The sequence below is a fragment of the Bactrocera tryoni genome, chromosome 3, assembly GCF_016617805.1.
Source record: "Bactrocera tryoni isolate S06 chromosome 3, CSIRO_BtryS06_freeze2, whole genome shotgun sequence".
In the NCBI taxonomy this organism is placed as follows: Eukaryota; Metazoa; Arthropoda; class Insecta; order Diptera; family Tephritidae; genus Bactrocera; species Bactrocera tryoni.
This window is the reverse complement of record NC_052501.1, coordinates 24,309,963-24,324,678: the sequence shown is the minus strand read 5'-3', so window position 1 is coordinate 24,324,678 and position 14,716 is coordinate 24,309,963. Positions and strand designations below refer to the sequence as shown.

The 14,716-nt window shown below is 34.9% G+C and overlaps 1 protein-coding gene and 1 long non-coding RNA gene across 4 annotated transcripts in view; one reads left to right on the top strand and one right to left on the bottom strand.

Annotated features, from left to right (window-relative positions):
• Nucleotides 1–8,728, top strand: part of LOC120772778 — a 354,753-nt gene extending 346,025 nt beyond the window's left edge. For both annotated transcript variants that reach the window (XR_005705093.1, XR_005705092.1), the window contains one exon: nt 8,476–8,728. This is a non-coding gene — a long non-coding RNA (uncharacterized LOC120772778). The remainder of the gene's footprint in view (nt 1–8,475) is intronic.
• LOC120772772 overlaps nt 1–14,716 on the bottom strand; it is a 497,265-nt gene that overhangs the window by 398,209 nt on the left and 84,340 nt on the right. The window contains exon 1 of one of the 2 annotated variants that reach the window (XM_040101546.1): nt 8,464–8,540. The exons of the other annotated variant lie outside the window; for it this stretch is intronic. The gene's annotated coding sequence lies outside the window, so the exon portion shown is untranslated. Of the gene's footprint in view, nt 1–8,463; nt 8,541–14,716 lie in introns of those variants that run through there. 2 annotated transcript variants of the gene reach the window in all.

Here is a 14,716-nt window from a genome sequence, read left to right as displayed (position 1 = left end):
AATAATAATAATAAATTAATGTAAAGGTTATTCACGCAAATTTTTTAATAAGGAATTTTTAAATTAATAAATATGGCAAAGCATTAAAGTTATGCAGTAAAAGTTAAAAAAAAAAAAATAGTGTGTCAGTACTCAATTCAAATTGAAATTAGTGGAAAATAAATACTAAAAATATCAAAAAAATTTGCAATAATACAAACATACCGGGTTACAGTTGGTAGTGGCAATGTAGTTGCGTCATTTTTTTAATTTTTAAATAAGTTTTAATGGAAAAATTAAAATAAATAAAAATATGTAATTATAAATTTATAGCTGTTGACAAAATTGTAAAAAAAAAATTTTGAGGTTGCCACCTGATTGGAAAAAAATTATATTATTTTCGTAGTTTTTAAAGCCACGTAATGTAGTCGTACATACATACATATATTCTCCAAAAAAATCCAAAAATATTTGAGGTTACCACTTTTTAGGAACAAATTATTTTATGGTACATTGTTAATAAAGTCACGTGATGCATTCGTATGTATGTATGTAAGTAAATATATTCAACTATAAAAGTAGAATATTCTTTTAAGCAAAGTACTTAGTATCGGCTTCAATCGAAGGACATTTATGGATATCTACTATAGACATACATACATATGTACATATATTTTTATTTGATTAACTTTTTTACTATAATATAATTTTTCTAATTATTTTGATTGAAATTTTTCCAAAAGAACAAAAAAATGTATATTCAATAAAAATTTACATATTCTTAAGACAAACTATAGCTCACTTATGTACTATTTTGCTGCTTTCGAACTCTTTGACTACTTTTATGACCGACTGTATGCCATTTCCTTACATAGATTAAAGTGCAATTTTCACAACTAAGCGCCTGCATAAATGCTACTAAACTTGTAACGCATGCGGCTTGTGGCAGGCAGCACGCACAAACTTTGCACTATTAAATTTACTACCACTTTATCTCTCTTTCACTCTCTCTCATTACCTATTTCGGGCTTTGTGTAGAATTTTCAACAATTTTTGTGTGCTCTTCAGTGAAATTAGAATGTTCGGTGCAACCACTGTAAAGTGGCCAATGCAGTTACAAGGCAAAGGCTACGCACTGGCACACACACACACGCATTTACATTATGTAGCTGTAATGTTATAGTTGCTTGTGATCACCTATAAATTTTGTACTCAGTTGCAGCCATTTATCACAGCTCAACATGTGTGCTTGTATTTGTTTGTGTTGTAACATGACCCGGCGACTTGTCTTCGGTGTACTTTTACCGAAAGTCCTAAACCACACGTACTCGTGCACAAACACTTACACGCACCGGCGAACTACTGCAGCAAGTTGTCTGTGCCACTCAACTCAACTCAACCGAATTTCATGCTGAGTTACCAGTTACAAGTTGGTGGAACTACTACTTTTTTGTTTTTGTTGCGGCTGCACGATGGGAAAAGTTCAGAGTTGAAAGCTGAAAACTTGTGAAAACTTCAGTTTTATATTCATTTTTCTATTTCTTGGCGGAAATTTCCACAAGAAAGTAATCTTGAATTGCCACTAAACGGCTGTCATTGGCTAATTTTGTGGTTTTTGATGGGGGATTTGCATATTTGCATGTGTGTTAGGTGTGTTTTAGTATCTGAAGTATTATTGATAAGTATAGAGATAAGCACTTTATTTTCAATAGTTGGAATGAAATCATATAATTGGCTGAACTTGAGTTTTACTTTCTCCAAATCAATAAAATTTCACGCTGTAGGCACTAAAAGCAAAGAGAGAAGTTAGAGAAATGCAAATTCATAGCGGATCAGCAAAATGAAGTATGAAAATTGTATGTCCGGTAGAGGCCACCTGATTTCAAAAATATTATTTTTGAGATTTTTTTAAAACTTTAATAATAGACAAGAAAAAAATGCTATTAGGTCCAGAATTTTAAAAAGTATAATTCCTGGAGTTGCCATCTGTTTTAATTTTTTATTTAAGTTTTTCGGAGCGTAAGTTGTTATACATATATAGACGGTACTTGCCAACTGATTTCGAAAATATTATTTCTGAGACTTTTTTAAAGCTATAATAATAGACAAGAAGAAAAAACTATCAGGGTTTTAAAACAAATTATATATGGGTTGCCACCTGATTTCGAAAATGTTATTTTTGAAATTTTTTTAAAGCTAAAATAATAGAAAACAAAAAACTATGCGTCCAGATTTTCAAAACATATTATTTATGGAGCTGCCACCTTTTTTTTAATTATTTTTTAAATAAGACTTACAAAACTGACTCGAACAGGGTTGCCACACTTACTTAATTACTGAATGCAACAAAATAGAAAAATATATAAAAAAACTTGGAACAGGGCTGCCACACTTACGAAATATCAAAATTATCAAAAATTAAAAGGAACATATTGAAAATGTGCGAAGATTTTCGATTAAGAGATTTTAGTTTAAAAATTTTTTAAAGCGGTTTATAAGTCAGTAGACATTCAAGAAAAAACATCTTGCTTTCCATAGTTAATTTAAAAGAGAACTATAAAATAGGTTAGATATATATATTAGATAACTATTAATAGGTTAGGTAAATAGGCTGATTTTTCGTGAACCCACGAATAATCTCTCATTTGGACAGCTAATCCTATCTGTTGTTATGCACAAGACTCCCAGGTATGGATCAAAAGGCCGTCGCGTATCGATATAAGGACCTGCACCACAAATTTATTGAGGCTTCTAATATCATTTTCAACCCATCACCGGGTTCGTTATTTGTATGGCAACTGAGATGTTTCAGCACTACTCTAACGGAGGGTAGACAGTGGTAGATGAAGTGCCTAGTAGTTTACACTTCATCTCACTGAACGTTTACTGACCTGGCGCGGTGCCCTTGGTGCATCACCCGAATGCACGAAGGCAGGGGAGTCCTTGCTCTTCTAGCAAGCTAATTAGCTTTACAATTTTCAACGACTCACTTGCCGCCAAGTTCAGATTAAACAGGCAATAAAATGACAATAACATTTGGGTTTACAAGGTGCTAATAAATTATTCATATAAACTAAGTTCTTAAGTCTAGTAATTTTCTCTGTTGTTCTTCAGCATGTTATCAATACCTAATAAATTAAGCTTGAAATTAAGGTTAGTTAACTAATAGTCTAGAGAAGCGACTTTAAAAATGATTCAACCCTCAACACTAATTTTTACACAAACAGTACCTTAATTGAGTCAATTAAAAGACTTTTTACAGTAATACTTTTCAATTAACTACTAATCTAAACTTATATATTCTGGATATTTTTTAAGCACTATAATGTTCACAATTTAACATACAATGGCGCAATTAACTAAATGTCCAGTTAATATTTAATTAATATATATGTATATAATAATGAATGAAAATGTCAATACCTGCCTATAAAGTTTATTAAGAGGATTAGTGAGAATGCTACTAGTAAATGCTATCAAAGGAGCAAAATTTTCCCTTCCTTTCTTTTCTTCTAGACACAAAACCAGATTTTCAACTTTACAGTTTAAACAATAATTATTTAAAGTTCAGTTGTTCTCCAGCTATTTTCATGCAAGTTCTCATAAAAATGGTTTAAATAGTTTTTAGACGGCTATCAATCAAAAATTATGCATAATAGATTAAGTGGAGCAGTTTTGAGCACCACAGTCTACACATCTTCATTGCCTCATCTTATTTATTGTTTGAAGATGTGATAGTTATAAATTCTTAATTTATTATTTGATTTGCTGTCGTGATATATTCTTCTTTATTGGTGTGGACACCGCTTTATAGCAAATAAAACTATCACCATTACTTTGATTTGTGTCCGACTTTGACGCGGTTCTTTTTGTTTCGGATAATGTTTAGCTAGATTAATGAACCATTTTTGACATTAAATTCATAAACCCACGTCTGGTCACCGGTAATAATGAGTTTGATGGTTGTAAAGTCCTCAACTACGTTGTCAAGCATCTACTAAAGTCTGTTCAATAAACCATATTTTGGTTCTGTAATAGTTGTCGAGATTCTCTGCTGTCTCTCTGATACCAACACATCGATTATAAAGCGCTTGGTTGAAGAATAATTATATCTTAACTCTTTGCTTTCGAAATTTCAAAAAATTACAGACATTATAGTTTACAACTGTAGAGAAATTATTCATGCGACAATTTTTAAAAATAAAAAATACTTTTTTGATATATCGATATGAAAATCTTTCTATCTCAAGAAGCTGCTCATTTATCAGAACTGCCGATATTGGACCACTATAGCATATAGCTGACATTCAAACGGAACGATCCGATCTGACTACTTGTATGGAAAGCTTTTTCGTTTTACGATTTTTCTTCAAGAATTTTGACAAAAGTCATAGCCTAAAGTTATAATAAAATCTGCGAAGAAAGTGTTCAGATCTAACTGCCATATAAACTGACTGATCAAAATCAAGGAATTCTTGCAAGGAAGCTTTCGTATTTGAGAAGCTTCGGTTAACGTTTTTTTGTTTCGAAAAGTTTTTGTTTTCAAAAGTCTTTCTTCTTCGAGTTCTTAATCAAAATTAAATATATTGCAGAGAAAAGAGCATAAATCTTCTTAACGAACATATGTAAATACGAAGAAGAGAGTTCAACGTGATTGGAAAATTTATAATATACATAACTTTTGAGGTATTTGTATACAGTTAGCACAGATCAATCGGTAGAAAAATTATTTGCTAATAGACATATGCAAATATTTCCCAATATCAAGAGTAACATTAAGGCGGATTCTAAGGAATATAGATATAAGAAAGTTCGTTAAGAGAGTTAGAGAGAATAAGTATTCAGTTTTTATGATTAGCATATGTATATTATTTATGAAAGATCATCCCACTCATTCCTTAAAAAAGAATAATGGAGTAAACAAACCCGAAATATAGTAAACCATGTTGAAAATCAATTTTTGAGAACTAATTCGAAGAATATATATTTTATCCTACAAATTACTCTCTTAAATTTCATACTCTTCCATCTTTGCTTAATCGCAGTGTTTTTTCTCTGAATTCTATAATTCTATTCTATACAATATTCCCCCTTTTATTATATTAATATATCAGTCCCACTCTAATGCAATTGCTTCATCAAAACGTTTCACTGTTTATCCGATAAACATTTTGTCAGTATATCAGCTGGCGAATTAATCAGCTTAATCCAAACAAATGCAACAAATATTTCAGCACTGCTCGGCAAATTAACTCGTTACAACCCAAGGAAAACAATGCGACCGCCAAAAGAACAAATAAATAAAGATTCCACTGGCATCAAAATGTAAGGAATTGCCTTAAGACAAATGAATGGGCTCGGAAAAATATTTTAAATTTTCTATGAATACTTTAAGATGTATATTTGTAGACGCACTGGCATGTACGGGGTTTTCCAATAAGGAAAATATAAAACAATTAATTGTTCAGATGGCCTCCACGACTTCTTTTGCTTCAACGAATTCGATGAACGCAATTTTTGAGTACTTTATCCACTAAATGAAGTCGTACAGTATTGACTTTCGAAGCTTGAAGAGTATCAAATTTATTGCTTGAGACCAATGACTTCAAAAAATCCCGCAGGAAATAGCCTAATGGTGTTAAATCGCAACGTCTTGGAGATCATTCAATGTGACAATTTCTTGAAATAATCGAATCTTCAAACTTTTCTCATAATAATTCGATTGTTGCACCATAACGAATTGGTTATCATCATTGACAGTAATGGTGTCATTAGCCTCATTTCGAAAGAAATACGGCCCGATGATTCCATCAGACCAAAAACCACATCAAACTATCTATTTAGGTGCACGTAATGGTTGTTCCACTCCGATGAATGTGAGCCACGTCAGGGAAGAACAATAACTTTAGTTCTAAAGTTGTTCCGAGGCAAAATCAGCAAATTTGCGACGTTTACGATGGTGCAATGGCTTCAGTTCTTGAGTGAGAACAATTTTTTATGGATATAAGCCCTAATCCTTTCACAAATTAATTTTGTTGTTTGAGACAGTCCTAATTTTTGAAAACGTCTTGGAATCGACAAATTGCGGTCTTCAACAACACGTGTCTGAACGGCAGCAATATTTTCAGTAGTTTGAGCGGTTCTTTAACAATAAACAATACTTTCTCAAAAAATTTTCTTGGCTTTTTCACTTTTCTTGATTTTAAATTTTTTTTAGTTTATCTTTTTCATAGGATCGGCTTTTCATATGATCTTAAAACTTTGACATGATAAGACCTACTGAACACATAAACTTAAACTTGACGACTTCTCAAAGCAACACCAAGATCGTTGTTTACTCTATAAAGCAGTACAGTGTGTCGGTTTTGCAAAAAAGAACTTAGCACACCTGGTCTTGGTACATGGTTTACCGGTTACTTACTATAGCTCGCGTGAGCTCCTTTTGTTCAGTATTATTTGGCATTTAATCATGGAAAGACTAACATCTGAACACTGTTTATAAATCGTTCCATTTTACCATGTTCTGTAAAGAACGTGTTTCGCCCGCTTCGCTCAACTTATGGTCAACATAATCGGCGTACTGAGCGTACTATTTGCAACACCATCAGCTAACTTGAGACCCAGCATTCATTATTAGATAATATTCGACCCAATAGACCACGTCCAGCACGAAGTATGCCGGTGAGTGAGAACCTAGCAATCAATGGATTTAATGAGAGAACACTTCACTTTTTGGCCTGATCTATTAGCCACCAACATCATGTGATATCGCATTGTTAGACATTTTCCTGTGAGGATATATGAGGCTAAAGTCTTTGCGGACAATCTCGCTTCGATTCGGGCCTTGGAGCAAAACATCACACGTGTAATTCACCCGTTACTGGTCGAAATGCTCGCACACGTCATCGAAAGTTGGACTCAACGAATGGAACATCTGCGACGTAGCCGCGGCCAATATTTGAAAGAGATAATCTTTAAAAAATAAATCCAAATCATCATCAATGATTCTGATCTTTCGAATGATAATAAACAATCCCCATAAAATTTGAAGTTTCTGTCTTATTTATTTAAAAAAGTAGGGAACTACGAAATGGATGACCCTTTATTTCTTTAATGTCAAAATTACAATAAATCTGTGCAGTGCTCCAGCTGCTGGGTATACCGCTGTTTAACTTTTTACCGAATATAATCTTCAATAGTTGAGGTATTTTAACGGCATTAAGTAGATAGGTAAGTATAGTGGCTATCTGAGGGCACACCAAGTCTTATGGGAGACCTATTGTAAAACAACCGAGGCCAAAATCAACTTAATTTTTTGTCTTTTCCCTGAATCTGAAATTTTTGAGTAAAAACATATTTATATGTGCAACCTAATGGAACAAGGCGTTCTTTCGCCATCTTTGATGAAACCCTAAGAAACATTAGTGATTTGTAAGCCGCTCGCTATCTAATAACATAAATATATTCCTTGTTGCGAGCACACTCCATGTCAGAACAAGTAAGTTTTCTTTAAGTGCTGTGATCTCCGCTTGGAAGGCACTACAGTAGTCGGGTAATCGGAAGTGGATTTTGTATAAACTTCCAACTGGATTATTTAATTTGGATATACTATACCTATCCCCGTACACCTCACCCCTTTCTCACTCTTCTCTGGAAAGGAAGACAATATTGAGAACCGAATTGAAGTTCATCTATAGGACTTCCAAAAACTGTGGTAATTTTCGGCTGCATCCGAACATACACGAACGCTGCAAAATGTCTTTTAGCAGCACAGTGTTGCATTTGAAAACACTATAGTACATCAAAACAACGGTTTTTTTTCTGTTTGTGTTTTCGCTTTTCATTCAATACTTTTTGGCGTAAATAAGTATGACATCATTGCCCAGTGGATAAACATCAACTCGACTGTGTCAATAATTACGATTGCAATAAATATCGCTACTAAAAGGCGCTTGTACCCATTAAAACGGTACTTTCAGCATTCAATTGCTGTACTTTTTTCGGGCAGAGAGCATAAAACAAGTAAATATTGTCTGTTTATTTTCCATTTCACGTCACTTGTTTGTTGTCGTTTTCAACAGTTCGTATTATTTTTATTCAAGACATTTTTTGTTACAATTTTTTATTTAATTTTTTTCTATTTTTTTATGTTTTTATATATTTAAAAATTTTTTTTATACTTTTTTATTTTTTTTTTCAATTCTTTTTATTTTTTGTTATATTTTTTTATTTAATATTCATTCTTGAACTAATTTTTTCTTTAACTTATTTTTTGGTTTTTTGTCGCTTATTTACCATCGCGTCTAATTTGATCTCTTTGATCAAATACTTCACCGTTTCATGGCACCGAATATATGTACTTTCGCTTATATTTAAGCAGCTTGTTTATAAAAATAACTGTGTATTTCGTGGGTGTTAATAAAATTGCTCTTTTCTAGTGTTTACTTAAAAGTATTTGTTGTAAATGTTTAATTGCATTCTCACCTTCTTTTGCAGCTTCAAAGGAGCGCATGCCCACGCTACGCGAGACCAATTAACAATGTGAACTGCGTCAAGCAACTGTAAAAGATAGACAAACCGTTAGATTTGCTCTTCCGCTTAGAGTTTATGTTCTGCTATTTCTTTTTAATCGCTTTTTGTGTGAACAATTGGCTGGTTGAAGTGATACTCCGACGTAAACAACAAGATAATTACGTACAAAATGCAAATATAAATTGGATTCGGACTTATTTTCTTATGGAATGAGTGAAAGGTGAGTAAACATGAATTAATTTATAAAAAAAAAACATTATTGCGCATACTTTTGGTTTTGGAGAAGAGAAAAGTGAAAGTCAAGGTAAAATTACAGAAAACAGTGCGGTCGAAATTTTGCAAGAAGAAATTAAAACTATTTTTTAAACCATTCCAGGATATACTAAATACCTTGATTAACATTAATATCAGTGATTCAATATTATTCCTAACCGCCCTCTATTCTTTACTTTCAAACAAAACTAAAACACAAGAAAAACGTTAACTTCGCCTGCACCGAAGGTGTAATATCCTTCACAGGTACATTTTTTATTGCACAAAATAAAATAAAAATATTGAAACACCATCCATGCGACCTTGAACTTTACGCTGTCTAAGCGAAAATTTCGGTACATTTTCAAAGCACGAATTACAAACCTTTGCTACACGCTTTTTCTCAAGAGCCCGATCGAGCTACACCTTAGCAATTCCAAATTCCATCTGGATGTCATTAGTCAGCTTACAACTGATATCCAACACGTAACCGGAATAATAACATCGTCGCAGATGCTCTTTCTCGTATCGAAGAAATATCAATGGCAGTATTCTCAAACGAGCTTACTCAAGCACAAGTTGAGGGCGTGGAACTTCAGTAAAGTAACGTTTCTATCGATATTATTCGTGCATTCGTATGTTCTTACCACGTTGAGGAAGGGAATATTAGAGCCTCCCCTAAATTGTTAACGCTACGATACGTTTGGCCCAGCATTAACCATAACTGACGTTTGTAAGCCCGAACATGCCTACCTTGCCAACGAAATAAGGTGTCTTGCCACGCTTTATCACCAATCCAAAACTCCACGTGGGCATTATAAGACAATACGTACCTTCAAGGGAGTATCGTAACCTCATATAGACAAATAGAACTTTTTATTGACCTCCTGCCTCTCCGTAACAAATTCATAATGCTCCATACCACGTATTTCAAAAAAAAAAAAAACAATGAGTATCATCTTGATCTTTTAACGGCTTCTGTGTGGTTTTTGGGTTTCGGCTTGTTTTTTCCCTTCATTCCGATGATTGTTGACTTGTTTGCATGTCAAACTCATAAACCCATGTCTCATTCATATTTTCATTAGTTGAAGAAGTCGAAGTTCGTCCAGAACAAAGCATGTCTTCAACGATCTCTTGTTTGTTCTTGAAGGCTTTGTGTCAGCTTGTGTTTCTGATAAAACTGAATCACCGAATGCCTTTTCCGACATTCGTAACGATTCCGCGCATGGAATTTGGTTGGATATACAAAAACTGAGACAAATTGTTTGATCGATATTATTATCCATTGTAAAAATCGCAACGCACTACTGAGGTGTATCGACTTAAGCAGCTGCTGTAGACTAACCGTTTGGCAGATCGCGGTCATATTTGACACAATTATTAAGGACACTGCTATCAACTTAGCAAAATACATGAATTTTTGAAATACCATTTACCCGGGGATCTTGATTACAATTTCCAGGTGCTTTTTTTGTCCCAATGTGGAACCCTGCGTCCAATATTTTGATGCACAAACCTGGTGTAACCTTGCCAAAGGAAATACAACACTCAAAACTCTAACGAATCATTCACTCAAATTAATAAAATGCAGACATTCGCTAAGCCTAGACTAACAGCCACTTATGCACTTGCACTAAACATTGCAAATATTTCTGTTTATTCGTTAAAAATCGAAAAAAAATATAAATAAAAATCTGATTGAAAGCGGCCATGACGCTTATGCACTCCCTAACGAGCTTTTTTAGAGTTTAGTGAGCTTTTCGGCATTTACATGCTGCTTACAATGACTTCGTGTTCCATTTCAAAGTTTATTTGCTGCATTTTACATGTAAACAAGCGCACTAAAAATATGACCCTTAACTTTTACATTCGCTTTTCACTTCGCCATATTTATATTTTGTATAAATTTGTGTGTGTGCGTACAGTACTCCGCAGCGCTTATTGACTTTCGCACTTATAGTTTATGAAGTCGTCAAAGATTTTTAGTAATTTAACTGTTGTTTATTCAGCGCTTCTGCCCGCCCGGCCCCGCCATTTCACTTTTTACGGATTTTGGTGATTTTACGCGCATTCATCAGCGGCGCGCTCTCCGCGGCACATCTCTCTTTGGCCATTGTTGCTCCTGCCACTTGGCAAGTGAATTGTCGATTGCATTCCCTGGCGACAGGATTTGCCATACAATCGCGCCATTATCATTAATTTTATATTTATGCGCTTGCTTGCCCTGCCGCCGACACGCTGAGCGTTGACTGCGTCGGTAGTGGTCGTAAAATTGAAATGTTTGTGCTTGCTGGCACTTGCACACACGCAACACAGACACATATGCCCACGCATTACTATACAAACATGCCTTGAGGGCGAACTTCAACATGAAGGCACATTGTTTGCTCAATTACTGAAATTGTCTCGAAATTCTATGTCTTATATATTTTTTGTTGTTGTAATTAATATATAGTATTGTGTTTACCAATTTTCGGAGAGAGAAGGCGACACGAAAAGGACATTGATACAGAAACACAAATATCAAAATAGATGTCTTTAGCTGACTGAAAGTATGTAATGTGGCATAACTGTGAGCCAACGAGTGTAATTTAATTAAAACAAAAAAAAACGAAATAGAATATTAGTTACACTAAGATAAATAGATCTGGATTGCACTGTAACCTAAGGTCTGTTGTACCCTCATACACTAAAGAGAACAAGACATTATTTCACTATCTTTTATATATTATAATATTTAGTAAATATATTTCGTTTAGTAAGCGACCTCTCGTCTGGAATTTATTCCACCCAGCCAGAAAATAAACCAGTCTTGGTCTTTTGCGGTACTAGATGGATCTCAGTTATCAAGTTCATGCGGAGTAGTCATCCTTTAGGATGCCTGCGCTTAAATTCTAATAACTTTGCGGCCTCGGTATCGATACCTCCTCCTGTGTATCATACCGTGGGTTCTCCAGGTTCGTACAGCGTAGTCTTGCCAATGTGGAACAAGTGCACAAGAGCTGCTCCATTGTTTGCTTGCTACCATACTCTTGACATTTTATGCAGTCTTATCGAGCTGTTCAAGCAGTGATCACTGAGCATTCCAATCAAAGTTTCTACAGTACCTTCTATCGAGTGCAAGTAGGAATATAGCATACGTTCGATCTATCCAGGTATTGATTTTCCTTACCATGCTTTTCTCATATCATCGCATAGACAATGTATTTCCAATGTGGATCACGTTTTCGTTTGTCAGCGGTACACCACTCTCGGCAATCTCTTCCACTATTTCATTGCCCACGATGTCTTTGTGACTTGGCACCCAGTAGAAATGAAGTCGTTCTATGTTTTCTTCAAACTTTCTTTCCCAGATGAATAGTGGGATGATGTTTGCCTAACCGCCATTACCCATCGAGCTCTGCCCGAAGGTTCTATATGTAAATTCTCTTGCAGCCAGTAGTCGTCCCGCCACTTTTTCAGCGAAGAGGTCTAGTTTGGTACCAGTTCAAGAGCCACCGTTAGAGTTATTCTTAAAGCTCCCATGATGCACAGCATAGCGGACCTCTGAACCCTTTCCATTGACTTCCGGTAGGTGATTTCCGCACACCAGTCCATAATATTACTGCACCGTAGAGCAGAATTGGTCTTACAATACCTATGTAGCACCAGTGAATGAGACCCCAAGGTACTTAGTACGTTCCTTAAGACAAAATTGTGTCCTATTTATTGAAGGAAACTTCCATTGAGAAATTTTCTTGTGAACACAAGAAGATACGTTTTCTCCAGGTTCATTCCCAGACCCGCTTGCGATGCCCAGTTCTGGACTGTATTGAGAATGGTGGTCATAATACTGCTAATGCTTTGCAGACACCTACCCATTACAAGGATGGCAATGTCGTGCGCTTCTGCCACTATCTTAGGAGTTTTTCCGTCCTGGTTTATTAGCTATTAGTTCACCACTAATGTCCATATAAGCGAAGATAGCACTCGACCTTGTGGAGTATCTCCACAGACTTTCTTGTTCATTCTAGCGTCTTTCCATTCCACTCTTATCCTTGTAAAGGTCAAAAACTTCTGATCTACATACTAGTCAGAAAAGGTTCCTTAAAGACGTTGTTGAACGCTCCAGAAATGTTCAGAAATGCTCCTAGAGTGTACTCCTTATATTCAAAATCCTTTACGATATTCAATAACAGTGTATGGATTGCCGTCTCTACTGTTCTACCTTTAGTATATATGTGCTGCGCCTTGGACAAGCTCCTGTAGGCGCTGCGACGCTAATGTACACGTCCAAGATTTCCTCTAGCGTTTTCAGCAAGAAGGAAGTTAAGCTACCCTAGCTTCTATCCATGAGTGTGGTACGTAACTGTATTCCATGCAGTCCCTAAAAAAATATCTCATCATAAAAACGCGATAAATTCTGGGCCGATATACCAAACCAATCCCTTCCTCTCAAAAATGACAAGATATACAAATCTATATAAAATTGTATGTCAGCTTCTAGGCTATAAAAAATACACTTATTTGTTTTCGAATTTCTGTCATTTGGCTAGTCATTACTAAACAATACACTAAGTTTGTAAATTGTCCAGAGTCAACAAAAACCAAAGTCATTTAACGGTTTTTATAACCGAAAGGCATTGCTGACATTACTACTTTACTGCCAATATACATATGTAGATTTATAATAAATGAATATCTCGATGTTTTACAAGTTAAATGACAGTAATGGAAAACATGAAGAAGAAGCAGAAAACGAAAAACAACTGTCTCCACAGCCGATGCTGCCGATTCAGCAGCAATAAAAGTGTTTAGACTGCCAGACCAAAGAAAATATATAAACAGCGGCGGCGGCGGCGGCGGCGGCGGCGGCAATAAATTCGCCTAACAAAAGAGTGAAAAGGATGCCGACGCTGGGGCAGATAGCTATCTATGCAAATAACATGCGCGCTATTTTCAATCAAAATAAACAAGTCGCACACACACGCACGCACCGTGAAGTAAATATCAAAGCGAGGCAGCACAGCCACTCAATTTTATGGAGAGTTTAAATTGGCCTGCTGACGGTGGCGTCAATATGTGTCATGTAATATATGTGTTTTGTATATATACATGTGTATATATTTGTCCACCTATATGTGTGTCTTTATGTATGTATAATATATATGCTTACTTACAAATACTGACATGAGCTGCCTCAGCCTCAGCCAGCACTATGCAAATGGCAGGATATTAAAGCATTAAAGCGGCGCAGGCATGAGAGCGCAACTAACATTATGAAGTACATTGCGACAATGTGGCACTGTCTAAGGGCATGAAATCTCAATCTTATATTTATCATATGCAGAGCAGAAGCAACGCTAACATGGCTAATAATAATACTTGGCTACTAAGGACTAAAAATAAAATGTGCAACTCTGCGGCTTAGAGGATGGTTAGTAAATACATACATGGGGGTAGAGAGTAAGTGAATGAGAGTCACCAGTGCTAGCTGTGTGCTCCACTCTAATTTATTAAAGATCAAGTGAATGACAGGTGTTGCTAAAAATAAAAGCGCAGGAATAGAATATTAAAACAAAAAATAAGTAAATAAAGTACTAAGTTCCGATGAATATTTAGTAAGGTTGATATATTTCAGTATGTTTGAAAATTTAGTCGCTATGTTTGAAATATTTTGATAACAAGCAGAAAATTCCTTTAAAATATTTTCTTACTTGCTATTAAAACAATATACTATAGCTTGTTTGAGTGTTAGGTAAACAGTGATCTTATGAAGTTTTTTGCTCTTGAAGAGAAATTTTGTTGAACATTGTCTGAGCTTCTTAAACTTCAAACTTTTTAAAAGAGCATTATTTTTGGCATAAAATTGTATGTTTTCTTTAGCATAGTTAGATTTATTCAATTTAGGTCAGGTATGCACGGTTTTCTTTGCAAACTTTTTCCAACTTTGAAAAAATTTTTATGGCACTTT